This window comes from Canis lupus, chromosome 2 (genome assembly GCF_048164855.1).
Source record: "Canis lupus baileyi chromosome 2, mCanLup2.hap1, whole genome shotgun sequence".
Lineage (NCBI taxonomy): Eukaryota > Metazoa > Chordata > Mammalia > Carnivora > Canidae > Canis > Canis lupus.
Genome location: NC_132839.1, coordinates 67,389,842 through 67,402,021, shown reverse-complemented (window position 1 = coordinate 67,402,021; position 12,180 = coordinate 67,389,842). Strand labels below are relative to the sequence as shown.

At 37.1% G+C, this 12,180-nt stretch overlaps 1 long non-coding RNA gene across 1 annotated transcript; it reads left to right on the top strand.

Annotated features, from left to right (window-relative positions):
• The first annotated feature begins 233 nt into the window (after nucleotides 1-233).
• Nucleotides 234-4,349, top strand: LOC140610403 (uncharacterized). Its single transcript, XR_012012073.1, has 4 exons — nucleotides 234-356; nucleotides 2,971-3,117; nucleotides 3,378-3,465; nucleotides 4,057-4,349. It is a non-coding gene; the product is annotated as an uncharacterized lncRNA (long non-coding RNA).
• The last annotated feature ends 7,831 nt before the right edge of the window (nucleotides 4,350-12,180 follow it).

Here is a 12,180-nt window from a genome sequence, read left to right as displayed (position 1 = left end):
GAAGCTGTACTATGTTTAAGATGAGTTTGGGACCAAATTGCCTGATGTAGACGGCCACTTTTTATCTCTGTGTTCTCAGTGGAATTATCTCTGCGTTCCTCTGTTTCGGCATGTGGTAGCCATGAGTATGATCCTCTCAGATCTCTGACAGCAGGGAGCATCCTACAAACCAATGGCCCCAGATGTGCTCTGAAATATACCATCACATTCATGCTGTGGCCATGCTTCCCACAGGCTCTGCAGCAAATGATTGAAGATGGCAGAGATACAAATGCAGAGCCCTTTCTGGGACACAAAGGACTCCTCTGATAGCTGCCTCCTCTGTCTCTGGTCTAAGGACTTCCCATTGGCCTTAGGTAACTTACCAAGACTTACTGTGGTTTTAAACTCTTTCGCTCAATGTTTTTTCCTTCCTTCCCTCTTTCCCAAAGGTCAAACTTGCACTGTGGTCTGACAGCTCTCCTCACTTCCCTTGATCCCTCTCCATTTTCTTTCATGGTTATTTCCCCTAATAAATCTCCTGTATCTTTAACTTTGTCTTAGCATTTGCTTCTCAAAGAGTATAGACTAAACTACCTCATCTGTAAAATGCATATAATAACAGTGCCTGCTTTATAAGATTGCTATGAGGATCAAACATAACACAGCTATAAAATACTTATAACAGTTTGTAGTATCCATCTGGTACTCTAAAATAGTTTGCTGCTATTGTCATCACTATTATTTGCTATGCATTCAACTCTTCCATGGATCAACTTATGTATATACTCTCCTTGGAAAAGAAAAAAGAAAGGAAAAAGAATATCCCATTTCATTCCAATGACGCAAAGTAACACTTATCCATCAGGGGCCAGCTCCTGGCTCTGAAATCATCATCTCTGCAATGGCTTTTTGAATTCATCACCTTTCTCCTTTTACAGTCCCATGTACACCATTCTCCCACCCCTGTATAAATACTAATCCCATTTGGGGGCCACTGATTTATCTGTTGCTACCTCTAGAGCCTGAGGTCTTCAATGACTTGTATCTTGTCATGTGTGTTTTTGGTGTCTGTGTGATTTGTACAATATATGGTCCATTTCAGAGGTTAACATGGTAAGTTTTTAAAAATGTATTGAATAATGGTTGCTTGTACATATGCATTATGTTGATTTGATAGCAATATAAGTTTTAAAAGAAACCACACTGTTACTCACGTAATAGTAGAGAATCTGAACTTCCTTTGCTTGACTGGAACCTCTAACATCTGGAACTTAAGTTTTTCAGTATCAACCAAGTTGAATAGCTGTCCTTGGTTTTAGTGGGAAAACACCCCTAAATGAAAAATAGATGCCATTCTTCCATAAATTCTTGGTTCTTCAACAAATTCCTTAAGGCTCTAGCAGGCTGTAATTCTAAGCCAAAGTCGAGCAGAGGCTGTAGAAAACTCAACATTACCTTTAGTTCTACATTTCAGTTTTCTATTATTGTCTTGTCCCACCAGCAAGGTATTTCATGAAAGTCTTGAGAAGATAAGGCCAGAACAGTGCAGTTCTTTTAATCTATTCAAATCTTGTACTCCATATCCATAGCCAACAGATCCTTTATACGTCTGTGTATTTTTGGACCTGATTATTACTCTCTTATATCAGCACTAGTAAATAATGATGAAAATAATGAAAATTTCTACTTTTGCTTATTCATTAAACAAATATTTATTGAGCACTGCTATGTATCAGGCACTGTTCCAAGGACTGAAGAAATAGTAATAACCAAAAAGACAAAAACAAAACAAAATAAATACCTAAACAGAAATCTACCTAACTTTATGGAGCTTATATGCTGGTGGGGAGAGGCATTCAATAAATAAATATTGGGATAGGTGCCAGATGGTGATTAGTACTATGGAAAAGAGTAAAAAGTAAAAAAAAAAAAAAAAAAAAAATGTTAATGAGGCCCTGAAGATCTGGAGAAAGAATTAATTTTAAAATAAGATGACCAAAACAAGCTTCATTGGGAAAAGGACATTTGAACAAATACTTGAAATAGCGGAAGTGAGCCAGAAAAATATCATGGGAAGAGCATATCAGACAGAACAAAGAACAAGTGCTAGGTTTAAAATGGAAACATGTCTGAAATATTCCAATAACATCAGAAGTCCAGGGTAGTTGGAACAGAAATATCTAAAAGGAGAAAGTGATAGGAGATGAGGTCATAGATAGCAAGGAGTCAAACTGAAGATTTGGTAAGGATTCTGGTGTACCCTGAGCAAAATGAGGGGACATTGGAGTTTTTAAAATAAATTTTCAAAAGTTTCCATGTAACCAAAGATTTCCATAAAATCAAAGGTCTTTCTATGGTACTGTGTCTTCAGTAGGTCCAAGAACCCTGGGTTTAAGAACCAAGGGGTGGGAACAAGTATGGCACTCTGCCTATCACACCCAGTGATCCACTTGGTGAATTTGACCCTCCTGTCCCTGCAGCTGTAGGCTTTGCAATGTTATGGGTTCTAATCCCCAAAGGTTGACTATTTCCACTGGAGATAAAATAAGAATTGTATATTGAACTCTGGCTCTGCCTGGGCACCTCAGGTATCCAGGGACCAGTGGGCAAAGAGAGTCACTGTCTTCATAGAGATAATTGACACTGGTTATGAGGAGGAGTAGTGCTCCTTTACACAATGAAGATAAGTAGGACTATGTTTGGTATTCAGGTGATCCATCATCCAGTGTTGCTGGTAAATGGACAAGAGCAGAAACTCTGGCCTAGGAAGTGCATAGTCACTAGAGACTCATATCCCTCAGAACAGGATCTGGGTCTTGTCAGACATATGCCTCCAAAACCAGCATAGGTGGTAGCTAAAGGTAAAGGTGATATAGATTGAATAATAGAAGCTGGAAAATATAAATACCAGTTGTGCTTCTGAGACTAACTGCTGTGGCAAGGGTGGCAGCTTATCTCACGAAATTCCTCTTTTTGGTCACTTCTCAGGAACCCAGAAGAGCTATTGCCCAAATTAATATGAAAATGTAGAAGCAAGTTGCATTTAAAGGATATACTTTGGGAGACACAGTGATGCACCAAGCAGATCTCTCTTCAAAGAAGGACTTACTGCCTTAGCTTACAGTAGTGTTACAGGTAAATAGTCTTCAGTGCCAAAACCTTCAGGTCTTACCTCAGGAGATCCAGGTTGCTGAAAGTTGCTCTCCTCAGAGAAGCTTATATTTAATGGCTTACTGAGGTGGGGGTACAAAAATCCAGCTATTTCTGTCCAGTGTGGGATGACTTTAACTGGTCATTTTATCCCAGGGGGTTATCTGAGTCAATGTTACGGAGACTATATCTCACCTTTACTTGCCCCTCTGTTTGCTCTTGCTTCTTTCTCTTCCTTTCTACAGGCGTTGATTACAAGAGCACTCTGTAATAAACCTTCTGCTTAATGAACATCATCTGAGTCTGTTTCCCAAGGAACCCAACCTATAATAGGTAGGTATGAATGAATGGCTATTTTACTCTGTGGGCCATCCAGACTAGTTTTAAAATTCAAATTCTAGAAGTGAATGGGTCTGGAGATAACTCAAGCCCAACCTAAAAGATCTGGAAAAGGTAAGAGTTCCTGGAACTAATTTTGGAAGGAAAAAGTGATGAAAAGGAAAAACAGAAGACCCAAGAAACAGAGAGGAATCAGAAAATGATAGAGGCAGAGATTATATGGGGTACATTAAACTACTGAAAAAATTCTTGCTGAAGAAATTATTTTTTAGTAACAAGGATATTTGGCATGCAATCTTACATTGTTTTATCTTATGTAAATTTTCTTCATCTTTAATATCCATTAAAGTTTGCTATATTCAGAATCTTTACATCCTAATTCTTTTTGAGAAAGGTCATATCTGGATTAATAAAGTGTGGAATAGGTAGGAAGTTGATCCATTAATGCATCAAATTCAATGGAATCAGGAGCTCAGACTCACAAGTGACCATGATAATATAAGCTCCAGTGCTGGGTTTTAACCTTATCTAAATTTTAAACAGTATTTGGGTTATATCTGTTTACTTGTTTGTTTTATCCTCTAGATTCCATTTCCTTGTGGAAAGGGACAGTGACCATCATGCAACACAATGCCATGTTCATAATTAACACTCCTTAAATATTTTTGTAATAAATACATATGAGCATAAATGAATATGTTTAGCTGTACAGATATCCGCCTCCCCATTGAAAAATGTACCTCTGTGGATTTGAGTCATTTAAAATATGTTTTGGTATCACCCAAAGTGTTTAAAACAATACTTGACTTATGGCAAATCAGCTATTTGTTGAATAGAATTTCTAAAATCTGAATATCATGTCATGTCAACGCAAAACACATATGCCGGTTTTCAATTTATTGCTTCTCAGCTCTTAATCTATCCTTCATTGACTGCTCTATGACAATAGAAATGGATTCTGTAAATAGTTCTTCTTTGCTACCTGGCACAATGCTAAACTTTTTAGTAGTGGGCACTGGAAAGACTGCAAGAGGAAGAGACTTTCCTTCCTGGTTCTAGCTTGTTTATTTGGCAGACTCCTACAGTCCACTTGACTTATCCAGTATCTGGCTTCTGCAGCACATGGTGGTCCACAGCTCCCTGTAGCCAGTTCTTCTCTTGGGCAGGTTTATAGTGAATTTCCTCTGGTGAGGCACCTACCCATAAATTGCTCTCTATAGGATCTTAGAGGTCCAATTTCTAGCAAGTTTTGAAGAGAAATTTCCAGGAAACTCCTCTAGCATGGCAGCAGAGACTTCTCAGTCATCTATGAGTCACTGGCATGCCCTTTCTGTTTTTGAAGACTTTTAGAAAGACTTTATTCGTTTATTTGATAGAGAGAACATAAGCAAGAGGAAGGAACAGAGGAGAGAGGGAGAAGCAGATTCCCGGCCAAGCAGGGAGTCCCCTGGGTCTTGATCCCAGGACCCTGAAATCATGACCTGAACCGAAGGAAGACACTTAACCAACTGAGTCACCCAGATGCCCCCACTTTTAAAGATCTATCTATCTATCATCTATCTATCTAGAAAGAAGGTAGAGGAGCAGAGGGATAGAGAGAGAGAGTCTTAAGCAGACTCCAGGCTGAACATGGAGCCCCCATATGGAGCTCAATCTAACAACCCTGAGGTCACGACCTGAGCTGAAACCAAAAGTAGGACACTTAACTGTCTGTGCCACCCAGATTCCCAGCATACCCTTTCTAAGATCTGCATCTCAGCCCTGGGGCTGGGGTCCTGTTCTTTTTGCCTTCTATCTCAGCCCTATGGATAGTAACCTCTTAATAGCTGCAACTGATGCATTCATCTTCTTTTTCTTTCTTTCTTTCTTTCTTTCTTTCTTTCTTTCTTTCTTTCTTTCTTTTTTTTTTTTTTAAGATTTATTTATTCATGAAAGACAGAGAGAGAGAGGCAGAAACACAGGCAGAGGGAGAAGCAGGCTCCACACAGGGAGCCCGACGCGGGAGTAGATCCCGGGACTCCAGGATCGCGCCCTCGGCCAAAGGCAGGCACCCAACAGCTGAGCCACCCAGGGATCCCCTATGCATTTATCTTCTTACCAATCCTTCATTGCTCTAATCCCTTTTTAGAGTGAATGATTATTTACATGAAACTTATCCTGTTTAAGTTACTATGAGATTTCTCTCTACAGATTGGACCCTGACTACATATTAACAATCTAGGGACTAGAGTTCAAGAACGACTCTGATTTGAAAGTTCACCTTTCCACATATTGACTTTATAAAGTCTAGATTTTTTTCTACGGAGTACACAGAACTCGACAAGCTTTAGACCTAGAGGAAGCTTAGGTTTGTTCACTGTTCTCCACAGTCATAATGGTATTCATAGAGCAATTATCAGCAAATGTGTCAAAAAGGGTTAAAAAATGTGAATGCTATTAAAATGAAGTTAGATTTCTTTTGCTTTAACTAAGATTTTTTTTTTTTGCTTTAACTATGAGATATTCCTAGAACCTGTACCATGCCAATGTAAAATATGCACTTCCAAAAGGTGAATGGAATGTTAACAGTTTCCAAAATCTATTTAAGTGTATTGTCTTACTGGGAGAGCATTTCACCAAACATGTGGTTCTTAGATTAATGTTAAAGAATTGCCCTTTAGGATTATCTAGCTCTGTAATTCTCAGCGTGTTGTTTATGGCCCAGCATCAGCATCATCTGGAAGCTAGTTAGAATTGCAAATTCTAGACCAGACCCACCTTCTGAATCAGAAACTCTGAGTATGAGTCCTAACAATCTGTATTTTAACAATCCCTCTGGAGATTCAGATACACATGAGAGTTTGATAAGCATTGCTTTTGCTTAGTACTACCCTTTTATAGGTGAGGAAACAAAAATCTCAAAAAAAAATCAGAGACCATCAGTTTCAAACAACTTGCAAACAACCAAACAAATGTCCTGTGTTCAAAAGAGCTTAATTCCTCTTTCTTTTTTCTGTACCTCCTTTTAGTTGTGATTGTCTCTGAAACCTTCCTTATCAATACCCTTCATTTCTTGTATGTGTGACACGTAAACAGAAAATGGATTTAAATAAACAGAAAACAGTCTCTTTATATATATTTAAAAAAACAAGTAAGCTGTAAAATTATAGAATAGTATCTAAGACATGTGCTCAAAGACAAGAGAAATACTAACCACTTGACGGAATATGGAATAGATGATTTTTTTTTTGAATAGATGATTTAAACACTGAATGAAGTTTGGACCAGAATAGATGGTCTTTAAGGGCCATTCATTCATGAAAGTTTGCAATTTTATGATTTTATAATATGATGTTTGCTATCTTATCAAATAATCCAAATTATTTCTTGTGGGAAGAGAAATATTTTGAATTGAGATAAAATCCTACTGAGCTCTGCCTCCCCCCTCTTCCTCTCTCCACAAACACTTGTACTTGGCCAGATGCTTCTCCTTTTCATTTTCCATTTAGGTGGCATTTTCAAATATAGAAAACAATTTTGTAAACTCCCTGCCGTTTCTGTTTTGCTTGGGCTCCACAGAGGCCCAAATAATTTATGGAAAAACAGCACCTGTGTTTTCACCATGAATGGCTTTCACAACATTGATGAATTTCAAATAAAGGGCATCTACCTCATCCAAGGTAAATGGAAGAAAGTTCTCTCTCCATTTCCAGAAATTGACTGCAGAATGTGCTCCAAAACTATTTTCTTGTCCCATAAAAACATTAAACTGGATGTAAACATTTCATATCAGGCTCTACCCTTTGAAGGAAAAGAAGATGGTAGGTTTAAAGAATTTTATCAGAGGAAGAAATTCTAGGGTTGATGTTTTCTAAGGATTTATATAAATGGATTGATTCATTATTTCATTCATGCAACAAAATTTTGTTCATTCATTCATTTATACATTAAACAACTATTAATTCATTCAGCACCTGCTATATCAGGAATAATCATAATAGGTATATTTCATTGGGGGAATCACAGTGCACTTTGGGTTCAACCTGGAAGGTGGAATGCATCAGTTTATCTCTGCTTTCATCTAAAATGGAGGTCAGCAAACTATGGCCTGTGGGCTGACCACCTATTCTGATAAATAAAGTTTTATTGAAATATGGTTACAACCATTCATTTACATATTGCTTTATTTTTATGTTTGATTCACTTTTATCCTCTGTTTCATTTTGAGGAGTTTCTAGTTCCACGCCTTTGTGCTCACTAACCTTTTCTTCTAAAATATTTAATCTGTCAGTGGTCTCATTCATTGATTTGTTTTATTTCACACATAATTTTGTTTTCCTCTACAGAAGTTAGATTTGGATATTTTAATATCTGCTGTGTTTGTTCTTAACTGATTTAGTGTCCTTCTCAGTGTTTTTCTGCTACTTTTTTACCATTTATATAATTTCTGGGTCAGTTTAGATTTTTTTTTTTCTTGCTTCTTTGCATTCCTGGTAATTTTTAACTGGGTTCTAGACATTGTGAATTTTACTTTATGGAATAATGGATTATTTTTGTATTCCTATAAATATTCTCGTGATTTATTCTGGGATGTAATGAAACTGTCTAAGGCCAGGGAAAGAAAATTACAGGGAAGAAGATGAGAGAGAATAATACGTGGCACTCACTACTGGGCTAGGATTTACCTGCCTGACACAAACAAAATAAGTAAATAAAGCACAAAATATTGCAAACCAATTATTTTAAAGACACTGGACACGAGGCGAGAATCTGAATCTCTGAAACAACAAACAAGGTGAAGCTGAAATATAAGTGGAATCTTGGAATGACTCAGTCACAGGAAAAGAGCTTGGATGCCATGCTAAGGAATTAGAACATTCTTCAGTTCAAGGTTTCCTACCTTGTATACAAAAACATTGCCAGTCATCTCTGGCCACAAGATTTATGTGTTTGTCCCTGAGTGTCATACTGATATTGTCATTTTCTATGAAAAAAGTCATGGAAGAACTTTCTTAGGCTTCGGGGTTCCAGAGACAATTTTGAAGACAAACACAAAAACACACCTGGTTACATAAAGTCCATATTTTGTACATACATTTGAAAGTTGTTAAGAGAGTAGATCATCAGAGTTCTCTATCGAAGAAAAAATTATATAACTATGTGAGGTGATGGATTTGAGCTAGACTTAATGCGGTGATCATTTCACCATATATACAAATATCAGATCATTGTATTGTATACCTGAAACCAATATAAAGTTGTGTATCAATTATACTTCAATACATACATACATACATATATACATACATGTAATGGGATGAAAAAGGGAATCAAGGGGGGATCTCTGGGTGGCTCAGCGGTTTAGCGCCTGCCTTCGGCCCAGGGAGTGATCCTGGATTCCCAGGATTGAGTCCCATGTCGGGCTCCCTGCATGGAGCCTGCTTCTCCTAGGCCTGTCTCTCTGCCCCTATCTCTCTTTGTGTCTCTCATGAATAAATAAATAAAATCTTTAAAAAATAGAAAAAGAAAAAGGGAATTGAGGGCTAAAGAGAGATGGAATTAGGAAAACAAGGTAAAAGGGTTACATAATGCCCAAAAGGTTGTTTTCCAACTCCTGGATAGATGATCAGAAAAGTAAAACCCTTAGAAACTTTTCATTATTTTTATCCTTTTAAAGAAGAGTTCAAATTGCATAATGTTTTAATTTTTGAGGCGTGAAGACAACTTATTCAAAGGAATAGTGGATTGTATTTTGCATATGAAGGCGAGCAGGTCAGAAGGGTTCATCAAGCTAGATATGACCCTCAAAATGATTATCCATAAGGAATAACCTGCTAGCCCTCGGAGAACCAGATTCCTTCTTTTTAAAATCCTCAGTAGTTTTGCAAAAATCTGGCAAATTCATTATCACCTCTAATAGCTTCTAATTAAACTGTTTTAGTAAAGCTGTGGAATTAAAAAAATCATCAATGCATAATAACACCTGTTAAGTATTTTCATATGTTGTGCACAGATTCTTACAGAAACTGTACACACGCTTTATGGCATGTTGCCCCACTTCAAGTGGAGGCACCAGACAATCCCTCTAGAAGGGACTTCTGAGAAAAGAGATTGCTTGGGGGCATAGTTAGCATCCTGTCTCTGGCAATATGCCAACAAGATATAGAGAGGTTCTGTCAAAGTGTCTACAAAAAAGGAAATCTCTACTACTCCTTCTCACTGTAAGTTTCCTTGTTTCTGATAATCTGGGTAGATATTTAGAGACATCATAAAAAACATAACGCCATGTTATGTTTGTCCAGTGTCCCATAACTTAAAACATAAGTCCATGTGATTCATTTAATCAATCATCAATAAATTATTGAATTCCTATTCTGCATCTGACATTGTATTCCACTCTGGGAAACAAAGGCAAAGTCACTGACTTCAAAAAGCTCAGACCCGAATGGAGAATAAAGACCCGCTTGGAGTACAGTGAGCTAAACATGGTCATTGCATTTGATCCCCCAGTAGCCTTTTCAGGAAGGCATGGAGAGTGCTCTTCACAATTTTTACTGTACAGCCACCCACAGTGTTAGTGCTTGGCCAATGTCAGAAAGTCTATACATAGCCAAATTTGGGTAGAATACAGTTTTTTGGGATTCTCCCCTGGTTCTCTTTCCTCTACAGCTGCCTCCTTTCAATAGCTTAGCGCTCATCACGATGTGGTCCTGCCTATTAACAGAAGGTCAAGAATACACTCTTTAGGTACAGATTCCTAAAGAAAATAGCAGCTGTCATTTCCATCAAGGGAATTTGAAAGAGTGGCTAATAATCCTCATATCTTATTTACCTGCTTTAAATCTTTTGCAATTCAGACCAATCACAGCCACAATTCTCTGTCCTTAATAAACCAATTATTCATTATGACTAGGCAATAAGGCTATACCTTAATTCCTAGCACCTTGCAAGAGACAAAAAGGAAATGAAAACAGGCTTGGTGGAAGTCTGGGGAAGGGTCTTCTAAAAGTCTTTCAAGACACAAGTGAAGAGGACCATTCTGATGTCTTTAGGGGAATCTCCTGCTTCAAAAGAAAGAGAAGAAAAACAAGCAACAAAAAATATTTTTGAGAAATGGATTAGCCTTTGGCCTTGACTAAGATGTACTGCTTTTCCTGGCTGTGTTTTCTTCATTTTTTTTTTTTTTTCTGGATGAAATTCAGAGGAAAAAGAAGCAGATATTCTTGGCCCTTGGTAGACTGGGCTCAGCATGAATTCCATCTCAACCCTAAGCCAGCTCAAAATAACATTTCCTGAGTACCCTCATTGTTCCACACTTATTGCCCAGTGCTTGTGTGTGTCAATATCTATCTATATCTCTATGAGCACATATCATGTGTATCTGTGAGTGTGTGTATACACACCTATATGCACTCATGCATGGCGAGAAAGAGTAGAAGAGATATGGTTACCTGATTTATATATATATATAATTTTAAATGCTATATAATATTTTAAATATATTGTATATAATTATATATTAAATGTAATATATATAATATATAATGGTTAAAATATTATAATACATACACACATATATTTATATTTACCATGTGACATAGTAATATTAAGAAAGGAATCACTTACAATATATCCAGAAGTTTGACATTTGTTCAACTTTGCAGTATGGGAAGATGAAATAGCTATATAATTATAATTATAACGAGTAGCTATTACATACAGGGTTCTGTAGACCAGACTTTGTTCTAAGTATTTTTTCGTACACTAACTCATTTTATTCTGAAAAATAATTCAGAAACATAAACCAAATTATGAGATAAATACTACTGAAATCATATCTAACTTAAAAATGAGGAAATGCAGGTATGGAGATGTTAACCTGATCAAGCTCTCCCAATTAGTAAATGTCAGTGCAGGGGCTCCAACTCAGGAGGCCCAGCTCCAGAATGCACACTTCATACTATTTGGGGAGCAAAAGCCTTTGCCCCATGTTTGGGTTTCCCATTGCCACCATAACAAATTATCATAAACTTAGTGACCTAAAACAACACAAATTATTATCTTACAGTTCTGGATGTTAGAAGTCTGAAATGAGTCTCACTGGGCTATAATCAAGGCTGAATTTCTTCCTGGAGGCTCCTCTCCTGGAAGCCTTTTTCTTGCCATGCCCAGCATCTAGAGTGTGCCCTCATTGCTAGGTGGTGTCTTCCTTCTATTTTCAAAGCCACCAATGGTCAGGGCAGTCTTCTTCACATTGCATCACTCTGACACTGACTCTGTTGCTTTTTTTTGTTACCTTGTGGTTATATCAGACTTATCCACATAATCCAGAATAACCTTTCCATCTCCAGATTTTTAACTTAATCACATCTAGAATGTCCCATTTGTTATGTAAGGTAGCATATTAACAGATTCTGAGGCTTCCAACATGGTTATCTTTGTGGTGTCATCTTTTTGCCTGTTACACTAAGTGTCTGATTTCAGCAGTTTTGGAAGAATGTCAATTTGTCAATATTTTTCAAAATTTAAGATGTGTATATTTTAAAGGACAATTCAATTTCTGGGGATTTATCTCATAGATATATTTAACACATGCCTGTAAATATACTTATCAAGAAGTTAATTGCAGAATTAACTATATATTCACTTGTTTACATGTTTCTTGTTTACCTGCCTCCATTAAAATGTAAATTTCTTGAGGGAAGGAGTTTTGCTATGATGGTCATTATT